Source organism: Ranitomeya variabilis, chromosome 5, assembly GCF_051348905.1.
Source record: "Ranitomeya variabilis isolate aRanVar5 chromosome 5, aRanVar5.hap1, whole genome shotgun sequence".
Taxonomy (NCBI): domain Eukaryota; kingdom Metazoa; phylum Chordata; class Amphibia; order Anura; family Dendrobatidae; genus Ranitomeya; species Ranitomeya variabilis.
The window spans coordinates 236064969-236079079 of NC_135236.1; the positions used below are offsets into that span (position 1 = coordinate 236064969).

Below are 14111 nucleotides of genomic sequence, written 5' to 3' on the forward strand. Positions count from 1 at the left end.
GTAAAATCCGCGTGGATTTTCTGCGGAAAAAAAGAAGTACCATGTCAATTCTTGCTGCGGATTCCGCTCCTGTTTTCAACATGCACCAATAGGAAAGTGCTGTTGAAAACCCGCAGAGGAATCCGCAGAAGAAACAGTCGGAAAATCAGCAGTGCAGTTTTGCACTGCGGATTTTCCAAAACAGGACCTGAAAAAAAAAAGGACCAAAAAAAGGATCGTGTGAACGTAGCCTTATTGTTTTACACATTTAAAAGTTTTTGTGCACCATATTCCATTTCCCCTACCAAAACCAGTAATGGATGTTTTCAATGTAAGAACTAAATGTATGTAGTTGTGCCACTTTTGTTAATTCTTTTTGCAAGCTAAATTCCACTAAATTATTTTTTAAAGAATACCCTTGACCAAAGACTATTAAGGCTTGTAGACATCCATGCACAGCTCATCATTGGAGGTTCCTAGATTGAATCACTGCACTCAGCGGATTGGTACCTTGGCTCTTTTAGAGAATTTATTAAGATTCACAAATATCAATAAAAATATATCAATATTCCCTTCTTAGTACAATTTGCTCTCTGCATATAAGCAATACTAAGTAATATAGCCCAGACATAGCTAAGGAAACCCCTACGATCCCTTCCTTTACAATTAATATTACAGGGTTATAATTTCATCATGGCTTAAAACATTGCTGTAGAACTGTGATTGTCACATATTTTAATATGTGATATTACATCTGTGCTGTTAGAAATCTTCAGGACTACATTCATGCCAGGTGAGAAAGCAGCCGATAGCCATCTGTGGCCCTAACTCATTACCATTTTCTGCAGGGTTGTATTGCTGAATTGACATGCAGCAGTTGTCAGCCATGACGTGTAGACATTTATGTTTGTAATGACTTTGAAAGCTAATCATATCTAACAATACAAGGTGGTCTCTGAAAGATGTTGTCTAATTTATATAGTCACATTTTGGTAGCTGGTTATTGTTCTTTGTATTGTAGTGGTATTTCTACCTTAACCCCTTTACCCCCAAGGGTGGTTTGCATGTTAATGACCAGGCCAATTTTTACAATTCTGACCACTGTCCCTTTATGAGGTTATAACTCTGGAACTCTTCAACGGATCCCGGTGATTCTGACATTGTTTTCTCATGACATATTGTACTTTATTATAGTGGTAACATTTCTTTGATATTACCTGCGTTTATTTGTGAAAAAAAACCGGAAATTTGGTGAAAATTTTGAAAATTTCGCAATTTTCCAACTTTGAATTTTTATACAATTAAATCACAGAGATATGTCACACAAAATACTTAATAAGTAACATTTCCCACATGTCTACTTTACATCCGCACAATTTTGGAACCAAATTTTTTTTTTTGTTAGGGAGTTATAAGGGTTAAAAGTTGACCAGCAATTTCTCATTTTTACAACACCATTTTTTTTTAGGGACCACATCTCATTTGAAGTCATTTTGAGGGGTCTATATGATGGAAAATACTCAAGTGTGACACCATTCTAAAAACTGAACCCCTCAAGGTACTCAAAACCACATTCAAGAAGTTTATTAACCCTTGAGGTGTTTCACAGGAATTTTTGGAATGTTTAAAAAAAAATGAACATTTAACTTTTTTACACAAAAAATTTACTTCAGCTCCAATTTGTTCTATTTTACAAAGGGTAACAGGAGAAAATGGACCCCAAAAGTTGTTGTACAATTTGTCCTCAGTACGCCGATACCCCATATGTGGGGGTAAACCACTGTTTGGGCGCATGGCAGAGCTCGGAAGCGAAGGAGCGCCATTTGACTTTTCAATGCAAAATTAACTGGAATTGAGATGGGACGCCATGTTGTGTTTGCAGAGCCCCTGATGTGCGTAAACATTGAAACCCCCAACAAGTGACACCATTTTGGAAAGTAGAACCCCCAAGAAACTTATCTAGATGTGTGGTGAGCACTTTGACCCACCAAGTGCTTCACAGAAGTTTATAATGCAGAGCCGTAAAAATAAAAAATCATTTTTTAACAAAAATGATTTTTTTCGCCCCCAATTTTTTTTTTCGCAGACCCGTGAAAATAAATTTATTTTTTTTTTACACAAAAATTATTTTTTAGCCCCCAGTTTTGTATTTTCCCAAGAGTAAAAGTAGAAATTGGACCCCAAAGTTGTTGTCTAATTTGTCCTGAGTACGCTGATACCCAATATGTGGGAGGGAACCACCGTTTGGGCGCATGGCAGAGCTCGGAAGGGAAGGAGCGCCATTTGGAATGCAGACTTAGATGGATTGGTCTGCAGGCGTCACGTTGCATTTGCAGAGCCCCTAAAGTACCTACACCATAGAAACCCCCCACAAGTGACCCCATATTGGAAACTAGACCCTCCAAGTAACTTATCTAGATGTGTTGTGAGAACTTTGAACCCCCAAGTGTTTCACTACAGTTTATAACGCAGAGCCGTGAAAATAAAAAATATTTTTTTTACACAAAAATTATTTTTTTGCCCCCAGTTTTGTATTTTCCCAAGAGTAAAAAGGAGAAATTGGACCCCAAAAGTTGATGTCCAATGTGTCCTGAGTACGCTGATACCCCATATGTTGGGGTAAACCCCTGTTTGTGCGCACGGGAGAGCTCGGAAGGGAAGGAGCACTGTTTTACTTTTTCAACGCAGAATTGGCTGCAATTGAGATCAGACGCAATGTCGCATTTGGAGAGCCCCTGATGTGCCTAAACAGTGGAAACCCCCCAATTATAACTGAAACCCTAATCCAAACACAACCCTAACCCTAATCTCAACTGTAACCCTAACCACACCCCTAACCCTGACACACCCCTAACCCTAATCCCAACTGTAACCTAGCCCTAGCCCTAACCCTAGCCCTAACCCTAATGGGAAAATGGAAATAAATACATTTTTTTAATTTTTTAATTTTTCGTAACTAAGGGGGTGATGAAGGGGGGGGGGTTGATTTACTATTTATAGCGGGTTTTCTAGCGGATGTTTGATTGGTAGCCGTCACACACTAAAAGACGCTTTTTATTGCAAAAAATGTTTTTTGCGTTACCACATTTTGAGTGCTATAATTTTTCCATATTTTGGTCCACAGTCTCATGTGAGGTCTTGTTTATTTGCGGGAAGAGTTGACGTTTTTATTGGTAACATTTTTGGGCACGTGACATTTTTTGATCGCTTTTTATTCCGATTTTTGTGAGGCAGAATGACCAAAAACAAGCAATTCATGAATTTCTTTTGGGGGGGGCGCTTATACCGTTCTGCGTTTGGTAAAATGGATAAAGCAGTTTTATTCTTCGGGTCAGTACGATTACAGCGATACCTCATTTATACCATTTTTTTATGTTTTGGCGCTTTTATACGATAAAAACTATTTTATAGCAAAAATAATTATTTTTGCATCGCTTTATTCTGAGGACTATAACTTTTTTATTTTTTCTTTGATGACCCTGTATGGCGGCTAGTTTTTTGCGGGACAAGATGACGTTTTCAGCGGTACCATGGTTATTTATAATCCGTCTTTTTGATCTCATGTTATTCCACTTTTTGTTCGGCGGTATGATAATAAAGCGTTGTTTTTTGCCTCGTTTTTTAAAAAAATTTTTACGGTGTTCACTGAAGGGGTTAACTAGTTGGACAGTTTTATAGGTCGGGTCGTTACGGACGCGGCGATACTAAATGTGTACTTTTATTGTTTTTTTATTTAGCTAAAGGAATGTATTTATTGGAACAATATATATATTTTTTTATTTATTTAGGAATTTTTTTTTTTTTTTGTTACACATGTAATTTTTTTTTTTTTACATTTTTACTTTGCCCCAGGGGGGGACATCACAGTAAAGTGACAGATCGCCGATCTGACACTTTGCTGTGCACTGTGTCAGATCGGCGATCACACAGCACAGCAGGGAGGCTTCGCGGCACCTGTTCTGAGCAGGCGCTGTGAAGCCACCTCCCTGCAGGACCCGGATGCAGCCCCGCGGCCATTTTGGATCTGGGGCTTGCAGGGAGGAGACGCTCGGTACAAGGTGAGCACATCGCCTTGTACCGATCGTCTCAGGGAAGCACGCAGGGAGCCCCCTCCCTGCGCGATGCTTCCCTGTGCCGCCGGAACACTGCGATCATGTTTGATCGCAGTGTGCCGGGGGTTAATGTGTCGGGGGCGGTCCGTGACAGAATAAGTCGCAGTGACTTATGATTTATTCACACTGCGGGGCTGGGATTCACAGGCAGGGCGGCCGCGCTGGCGCAGTCAGCTGGGCTGCATATGAGGAAAGACGGGCAGCGCTCACTGCGCCTGCACCAGACAGGGGAAAAGAGTGCAGGCGCCGACTATTTTGAAAACAGCGGCGAGGAGGAGCTGGCGCCAAGAAGATGTGAGTGACAGCTGTGTGCTGTCTGAAGCAGGGGGGAAACGCCAGCTTACTTGACTGAGCACCAGGTATTTCAGACAAATTATAAAACGGATTATTTCTGCAGTTACAGCACCCAGAACTAAAAGAGCCACCTTGTCAGAATGCAGCATTACTGCTGCACATGGTGGCTCTTTTAGTTTCATACGCCTGGGGGGGGGGGGTGACAGGTTCCCTTTAAGCTGCATGGCTGGAGATTGGTTTTTTTTTTTTTATAAGAGAAGGCATTTGGTGGAGTTATCTGTGACTGTTGCTAGGTTTTGAGTGTGTGATAATTCCATTTCTTCTCCTACTTTTGTGTTACCTCAGTCTCCACTCTCCGATGCATTGCTCTGTTATATGTGTGAGTATATTTGATATCTTTTGTTACCCCTGTTCATATTACCTTGTTAGTCTGGTTGGTGTATTACGGTACACTACTACTACCCTCTCCACTGGGTGGGGGAAGGGTTCAGACTGAGGGCGGATTCAAGAGCTAAGGCAAGGTACATTGCCCCGGCAACTTCACCATCAGAAGTAATCCGGGGAATAGGGCAAGCTAGGGCGCCTCTAGCTTTAGAGACAGGGAAGAAGCCCCGGGTCCAGGGACACCCAGCAACAGAGTCGTGACAGCATGTCCTCAAATCACACCAGTAAGAAAAGATTGTTGCTTAAGACTTAACCCCTTTCCGATGTTGGGCTTAATAATACACCCATGTCTGGCTCCCTCCCTTTGATGTGGGCTCTGGCACACATCACCTGTTTTGAACAGCTGACATGTGCCTCTAACAGATGCAGGTTGAATCGCGATCCACCTTCGGCTATTAGCCCTTTAAATGCCGCTGTCAATCTCTGACAACAGCATTTAACTCGAGCTTCCGGGAAGCGCTTTGGAAATCCCACCCATCGGTGACCCCGTCATGTCATCACAGGTCACCAATGGGTTGGCATGACAACCAGAGCTCTCCAGCAGACCTCTATGGTTGTCATAGCCAGATTGCTATAGGCGCCGTCTGGTGGTCAGTGCTCATATCAAGTGAGCATTTCTCCTGTATGTAGCAGAGCCAATCGGACAACTGCCTGCAGCTTCTAGTCTCCCATAGAGACTATTGAAGAATGCAAAAGGTAAAAAAAAAACTTTAAAAAAAAAAAAAATATATATATATATATATATATATATATATATATATATATATATATATATATATATATATATATATATATATATATATATATATATATATATATATATATATATATATATATATAAAAAAAAAAAAGTTCAAATCACCCCCCTTTCGCCCCATTAAAAATAAAACAATAAAGAAAACAAGAATCAAACATACACATGTTTGGCATCACCACCTGATCTATCAATATAAAAATAGCATTAACCTGATCGTTAAAAAGTCAAAACGCCCGAATTACATTTTTTTGGTCGCCACTACATTGCAATAAAATGCAATAATGGGCTATCAAAAGATCGTATCTACACCAAAATTATATCAATAATGTTAGCTTGGCGCGTAAAAAGAATAAGCCCTCACCCAACCCCAGATCACGAAAAATGGAGACGCTACAGGTCTCAGAAAATGGCTCAATTTTTTTTCCCAAAGTTTGGATTTTTTTTTCACCAAATAAAAAAAAAAAGCAACTAGACCTGTCTGTCTATGAACTTGTAATGGCCTGGAGAATCATAATGGCAGGTCAGTTTAGCATTTAGTGCATGGTAAAAACAAAACGAAAAACAACTGTGGAAATTCACTTTTTTTGCAATTTCACCTCACTTGGAATTTTTTTCCCGTTTTCCAGTAAACGATATGTTAAAATCAATGGTGTTGTTCAAAAGTACAACTTGTATTGCAAAAAACAAGCCCTCAGATGGCGATTTTGACCGAAAAAAAAAAGTTATGGCTCTAGGAAGAAGGAGAGCAAAAAACGAAAAGTCAAAAAAGGAAAATGGCCTGGGGGTTAAAGGGTGTTTCCCATGAACAAAACTTAATTTGAATTAATTGATCTCGGAATAATAATAATTTCCACAATTGAATGTGTTTTAAATAAAATGTTCGTGTGCTGAGATAATCTTATAAATGTGCTCCTGCTGTGTATGGTGTAATGGATCATACCACAGCTACTGTCCTGGGGGGAAGCAAAATAGAGTATACAGCCATTACAACACGGGATCACAGCTGAATCTTTCTTTGAAGGAAAACATTGTTTAAAAACAGGTAGTGAAATGTTTTACCTCACAAAAGGAATTGGAAAGCGTTGTGGTATGATCAGACCATGTCCCTGAACGGTCAGACACAGCCATTACACAGTACACAGCAGGGATACATTTATAAGATTATCTCGGCACAGGAACATTTTATTTAATCACATCCAATTGTGGAAGTTATTATTATTCCAAAATATAGTGATTAAAATTAACTTTTGTTCTTGGGACAACCCCTTTAAAATCTCCATCCCAACTTATTTCAAAAGTAAAATGCTTCAAGACATTCCATCTTATGAGCATTTTCACTTAATGTTTTTGATATTTAGAAAAAGAAATACAGTGGCTTAGGAAAGTATTCAGACCCCTTGGCAGTTTTTGTGTTTTGCTACCTCACAACCTGAATTTCATTATTTTGTTTTTTTGAGGGTCTACATCAGTTCATGTAAAGAACATGCCTACAAGTCTGAACATTTGGTTTTCTTTTTATGTATTGTAAAGCAAACCACAAATAGGACAAAATAACTGAAAACTTCAGTGTGCATAACTATTCACCTCCCTAAAGTCAGTACTTTGTAGAGCCTCCTTTTTTGGCAATTACAGCTACAAGTCGCTTTGGATAAGTCACCATGTCTGGTGATTGTCAAGTTCTGTTTAGAATTGTAGTTTTGTTTCTCCTACTCCTTTTGTTTTTTCCACCTGTTAGAATCTCTGATATTTAGCGCTTTTTCCATTTACAGAGCGTACTTAAAAATGAATGGAGGGAACCAAGCATGGGCGTCCACCTCTATTCCTGACAGCGCACAAAGGGGACTTGCATCTAACAGACATTTATGGTAGATCATGTCAATGTGAAATAAAAGTTTCAAATAGAACAACTCATTTAATGTTAACTTTGACAGGGCACTGCTCCATTCACTGCTTGTCAGGAAATTACAAATGAGTAGAAAAAAAATTGGTTGAAATCCGCAAAGGGTGTACATACTTTTGGTACAAACTGCACAGGAACCCGATTCTTCCTCAAAAGTAGCAAGCATCTTCTGTCAAAAAAACGTAAAGGGGTGCATTATTGGTTAGCTGTTCCATTGCAAAGAGCCCTTATGCTGTTCTTGCACGCAGACCCCATTCTGTCTGTATTAGTTCCTGCCACAGTCTGTGGTAGATACTAATGACTAGGACAGTTGAGTATCATTATCACTTAAATGATGAATGTTATACTTCAGGTTTTGTAGGATGCATGCCAAATGTGCCAGGTGTACTGGAGAACTCTGCCTACTTTAGTAGTCTAAGCACATATCCTATCCTTAGAAACCAGTCTGGATATATTATGTGTTAAAGGGGGGGGGGGGTGAAGTCCAGCAACCTAAAAATACATGACTTGTTTAGCAAAGCTAAATTAATAAAGCTTTGCAATTTATTTTATTCTGAAAAGCACCAAAAGCTCGAAATCAGCCCCCTTCTTGTCGTTCTGGAAATGGAGTGTCTTCTCTAATTTCAACCAGGGCTGTGGAGTCTGTTAGAGAAACCTCAGTTAATTTCCCTGACTCAGGCTGCACGACACCGACTCTACAGCCTCTCTACTGAGCAGTTACGTAAAGTGCGGCATAGATTCACCTCAACTAAAATCCTAGATCCTTAGACCAGGAACAGAACAGACATTTATAGCACATTTCATAACTCTCCCAAATTCTTATGGAAAAATGTTCAGCACATCCTGCATTGTACTACTGCATCCAATTTATTATATATTATAGAAGTCAGTCGTTCCATTTTATATCGACTCTGACCCAACCAAAATGGACTCCAACTCCGCAGCACTGGTTTCAACACTGGCAGAAAGCTTCACCTGTTTTTTTTTGTCTGTGATGTGATGAATGACTTGCCAGTCTGACTCAGATCGTTAATTTAGCCATTCTCCTTTTCGGTCACAGCAATTAAACATCTCTTGTAATGGAAAGGATTGGAGAAACCTCCTAGATGCTGCAGAAAATAGTGACTGCGGCACTTAAGGAGCTTGACAAAATGACGCTACTTCTGTCTGCCCTTTGGTGCCCAGACCTGATCACATGGTGCTAATGGTTTACCAGCTGAAGACCTTAGATAAGGCTGTACAGTGAGTGTAGGCATTAGTAAAATAAAATGGTTGTGATGGTCAGAATATCTGTAAAGCTCAGAAAACATTTTACAGGAATGGAATTCTCTGTTTGTTAAATTAATTTCATAAAGACTAAAGGACTTTACGAAGTTTCCAAAATGTTCCTCTACTAATTGCTTCAAGCAGATTTGTGGTAAGCCCTATTCTGTAGATACCCCAGTGGGCGTGATATAGCTCCTGCCACCAGCATCACTCATATTTCGGTAAATGCACAATAAGATGGTGTAACGTCACTGATCAGATAGTGATTTCTTGTAACTTCTCACTTACTTTTTTTGTGAGCTGTCAATGAATTTTAGTGTCTGTCGGAAACGTTCGATAATAATGACGTTAAGTGACTAATTTCAAAATACATCTAAATCCTGAAAACATTGAGAACTTTCTTTTCTATCAAACCCCATTGGCAAAAATGAAGCATAACTGCTATGTTAAATAGGCCTGGCAAGAAGTGCAATTTCCGAGTAATGGTAAAAAACAAGTGTGTATTTGCATATTCGAAGCTATATCTGAGATCCCTTCAGCTTCTCTGAGTCGCCAATGAGTCATTGTCACACAGAGCAGGGTTTGTTGCTCTTCTGAGCCGAAGCAGCATGGTACAGGCAGCCCACGGTAAGCAGTAACCATTGGCACACTGTGTATCTCCTTTCTAACAGAGACCAACTATTTAGGGAAGGAAATCACACTTCCTAAGACTCCTTTTAGATCATTTCATGTTTAAGATGTCCTTTTTCAAAGCAACACTTACCAGCTTCTTGGCAGCTAGCTTCGCTTTTGATTTCCTCCCTTTCTGTGGGATTTCATTGATAAATAATTCTCTGTTCTCTGATTATGGATGAATCGCATATTGTATTGTTAGTTTCTCTATTCAGCTTTTTGTATCTCAAAAGTCTTTCCTGACAAAAGTCTATGTATTCTTAGATGATTATGTTGTTCTAGTTGTTGTTTTGGGATTCGAACATGTTTGTATTCACAGTATCGTATGTATGGGCGTATGAGACAATATTGTAAGAACTAGTCTATCACGATATGACCAGTCCCATTGGTGTAGCATAGAACCTATAAACTTGCCCTGAAAATAAAAATGCAGACTCCACATGAGACAGAGATATCAAGGCCTTTTCTAACGCATGCAGGAACATGGTAACACAAAACCCATTATTAATTAAAATAAAGACGCGAAACCTCAAATTGGAAATCAATGGCCGTGGTGTTTATTCAGGGTGACATGAAATAAATTAATTGAATATTACCAATAAATAACTGTATTTCAATAAATAAATTAATACCAAGAATTTAATAAATTAATTAAATAATACCAATAAATAACTGAAACCATCCACCCAATAGTTGGGCGATTTTACCCTCAAATGAACAACCACGACAAGGAAAGGAACATAACATGAAATAGGGAGGGCAATCGGGATCTTCTGTCTTCATAAAACGATCTGAGGAAAGCTGAGAAAAAAACTGCATATTTGTAGACAAAAATTTTCCCGTTTTTTAGTATAGCTGACCAATGAAAAGGCATAAAAAAGAGCACCAATAAGAACCAGAAATAACCAGCTCATGTTACCACAGCTTTAGATATTGTCCTTTTGACCCTATCATACATCTCAAAAGCCATCTAAGTAGAAAAAACAGCTAATGATCTTAAAAATAAGAAATAGACCAAAAAACTGTAAGGGTCTGTGTTCCCATGAGACCTCCCCTTATACTCTGCATCAGGGGAGGGCTTCCAGTCTGTGGGGAGAAGAAACGGTAGCACATAATTATTTCATTGGGTTAACAAGAGGCCATTTTGAAAAATTATATTTCTCAGTTGTTCCAGCCATCACTCATCGCCAAGCTTCTATCTTTTCAGTGATTGCAAAATTTCTATACTCTTTTTAAATTTTAATGAAATTGTCAACTTCCACTTCCTGATATGCTTAGTATGTGTTAGGGGACGAGTTCCCGCCTCTGCACAGGGTGAATCTCGGGCCATCTCTGCTGCAGTCTCCCATTCTCCTCCTGCCGCAGTGGAGCCTGCTCAGCAGAGACGTCGGTCCCAGCGTCTCGCTCAGTCTGACTCTGTACAAAGAGCTACTGCTGCTTTTCCTGCTTCTGCCATTGAAGTCCGTGCTGGGCAGCGGCGAGCAGATGCTTCTGGGACTAAGTCCTGCTTTTCTTGTTCTGAGCATGCCCAGAGTAAGATCTTTCAGTGGAGATCGAGGGTCACATGATCAGATACTGCAGCTAAGGCCATTGGTCCTTCAGGAAGGTCCTGTAAGGTGCTCATGCTCTGTGGCAGCCTCTAGTTGGTCCTTCTAGGAAGGTCCTGTACGTGCTGCAACTATTTAAGGCTCGCATGGCTGCACGGCCATGCTCTAGTATTGTTCTATGTTATGTACTTTGCGCCAGTGTGGTCATGTGAGTTTGTGTTCAGGGACACGGCTGAAATAAGCCCCTAGAATGCTGGCACCTCTGGCGAGGAGATTTTGTGTGAATGTATTCAGGGACCTGGCTGAAATAAGCCCCTAGAATGCTGGCACCTCCGGCGAGGAGTTTGTGTGCATGCATGACCACTGACTGCTCTCAGTTGGGTAGTTAGCCTGTGCCACTGTGAAGTCAAACAGGGCACAGTGCTTTGAGTTTTGGCTACTCTGTGAAGTAACAGGGTTAGCTCATAGCGCCATATAGTTCCGCCGTTTGCTAGCAGCAGGTTCTCCTGCACGGTGGACCTCGGGCTGCGAACGCATCAATTATAATAAAACCTCTATATTTACTCGGTGCGTTCCGCTAGCCCTAACAGTATGTTTCGTCAGATTTAAGCCAAGTTCACATGAATGTATAAAACAAATGTGGTATGTTCTGTACACGGTCAGATACAGACCATTTTTAAAATGAACTTTCATTCATGGAAAAACCCCCTTTAAAAAGCAAATATCAACACCAACATGGCTCCCCTTAAAAAGTATGCCGCCAATGACAATGAATGGAAAGCAGCAAAGGCTCAACGTTGAAGACAGCAACGGGCAAATGAGACTTTTGAAAAGCAATAGCATTGCTGGGACAAAAACAATGCATATAAGCATAGGCGTCAAGCACATGAGTCCCCTGATGCAAAAGTCATTAGATTATCACATGATGCCAGTATGCAACAGCGCCACAAACAGAAATCTGCAGTCTTAACAGCAATATGCAGCGCCCTAGAGTCCTGGTCGTTGCAGTACTGACGCTCCGCCACTAAGGGGAGTGATGGTACGTCTGATGGCACTAAAGGAGTTCACCTAACCAGGTATCACAGTCACACATTACACTTCACACTCTGGCCACCAGGGGGAGCAAATGGTTCTATGTATTAGGCCACTCCTCACAATCTGGTAAAACTGGGGACTGGATAGGAAGTTAGACAGAAGCTGACTGGGTTTTGCCTAGGCAACATCCTGTGAGAGAGGGAGTTCCTGGGAAGATTCAGGGGGGTCTCTGTCAGGGGTGGGATCCTGAGAGTGGCCTAACAAAAAGGACAGATCGTTACGGAGCCACGCCTGCACCCGTTGCGGTGGCATCTTAAGGAAGGACACGAAGCGAGGTTTATTGTGGAGAAGTGAGAAACGAGATCACAGCACAAAGGAGAATAGAACCAGTAGGAGTCGTGCCCTAAGATCGTGGCAACATCCTACTGAGGCGCGTAGCCGGTGGCCGGAACGCCAAGGAAGTATTGGGCTCCAAGCATTACTTCAAACAGCGGCAGGACAGTTAATTATAGGTTGGCTGTCTCACCTAAATCACCTAAGCAGACAACGGAGGCAATTGTGGGAGAGGGGCGTCTCTAGGGTCCCTATAAAATAACTCCAGGCCTACCCCGTCATACGGGTGCGTCCTAGCCATATCATCTGGGGGACGGAGAGAGAAAGAACATCAGAAACAGACACAACAGTTGTGAGGACTATCCCGTGGTGCTCAGCAGGGAAGTACTACAACACACAGGCACTAGAAGGTAGGCACTGATTTCCACCTGCAAAGGGAACTCTGGATGTGCCTTTGGACCGGCCAATCTCAGCCAGCCCTGTTAGCAGTGCTCTGGATTGCGGATCCCGAAGCCTTCAGTAAAGAGGTAAAGAGACTGCAACCCTGTGTCCTCGTTATTCCTCGCACCTTGTACCACGCACCACCATCACACCTTTCATTGGACGCCCCTTAGCAGGGTCACGGACCGGGTCTAGCCACCGTGACAACCCCAGGACCGAGACAGGCCCGGTACCGAGTACCCCGCGGCCCTGCGTCTGGGGGCGCTCCAACTACATACCATGCTCACAAGATGACCCATTGGAAAGAGCACATCAGAGTCTACAACTGCAAAATGTATGAGATTAACTGAGAAGGAATCTTCTCAACACGAGCTACTTCAGGAACATTGTCCATGGGCCACAGCAAGAAGACTGTCAAACGATGCAGAAGTACACAGTCTACAGCGACAAGTTGAAACACAAAGCCAGAGAGAAGAGCGACTACAACAGCTATGACAAATCAACATCCACCGGCAAATTAGTCACATACAAAAAGAAAGACATGAACTTCATTATGAAAACACAATTCACGAACACAGCTGCGGTCCCATGAACCATTTATGTCAAAGTTGTCCATCTTGAATTTTGGAGCTGAGACGCCTTCCGATGGAAAGTTTACTCAGTGCTATCAGTAGGGGAAAGTCCATCTACCCATACTCCAGTATCCAGAAGAATTTAAAAAGTTGATGACAGGAAAAAGTGAATTCAGCAAAAATTACAAGGACAATATTCGCAGTATCAACAGCTCTTTTGCCTCCATGGGAGCAAGTATTTCACCACCACCTGGATATGGTCCATACTGTTTTCGCGTACATGGACAGATCTACCATCGAACAGGCACACTACATCCAACAAACGAAGACCAACCAAAATTTGCTCAACTTTTATTTTATATACTGGTTACCGCTAATGCAAATGAACTCAGACTCAAAAAAAAAAAAAAAAAAGTCAACCTACATTGATAAACATTATCGCTGAGCAACTGAATGCTATCAGAGGGGAGAGTGCACATAGGAAAGAGGACACACGGGGGGAGACTGCTCAAATGAGAGAACACATGAGGGAAGAAGACAGCACAGTTGGAGAAAGAGAGCAGACAAGGGGGAGAGCACATGGAGTACACAGGTCAAAGAGAGCACAGACAGGAGAAGTCAGCACATGGGAAAAGAGAGAGTGGATAGGTGGGTGAGCACATGGGGGGGGGGCAAGAGATTCTCAAGACATCGAGACATTACCGCCCTCCCGATGCGATAGCATCGGGCCTACATCTAATTTATTATATACTTAAAAAG

At 41.4% G+C, this 14111-nt stretch overlaps 1 protein-coding gene across 5 annotated transcripts in view; it reads left to right on the forward strand.

Annotated features, from left to right (window-relative positions):
• OTUD7A (OTU deubiquitinase 7A) overlaps positions 1–14111 on the forward strand; it is a 314106-nt gene that overhangs the window by 158353 nt on the left and 141642 nt on the right. The gene's annotated exons all lie outside the window — the stretch shown is intronic.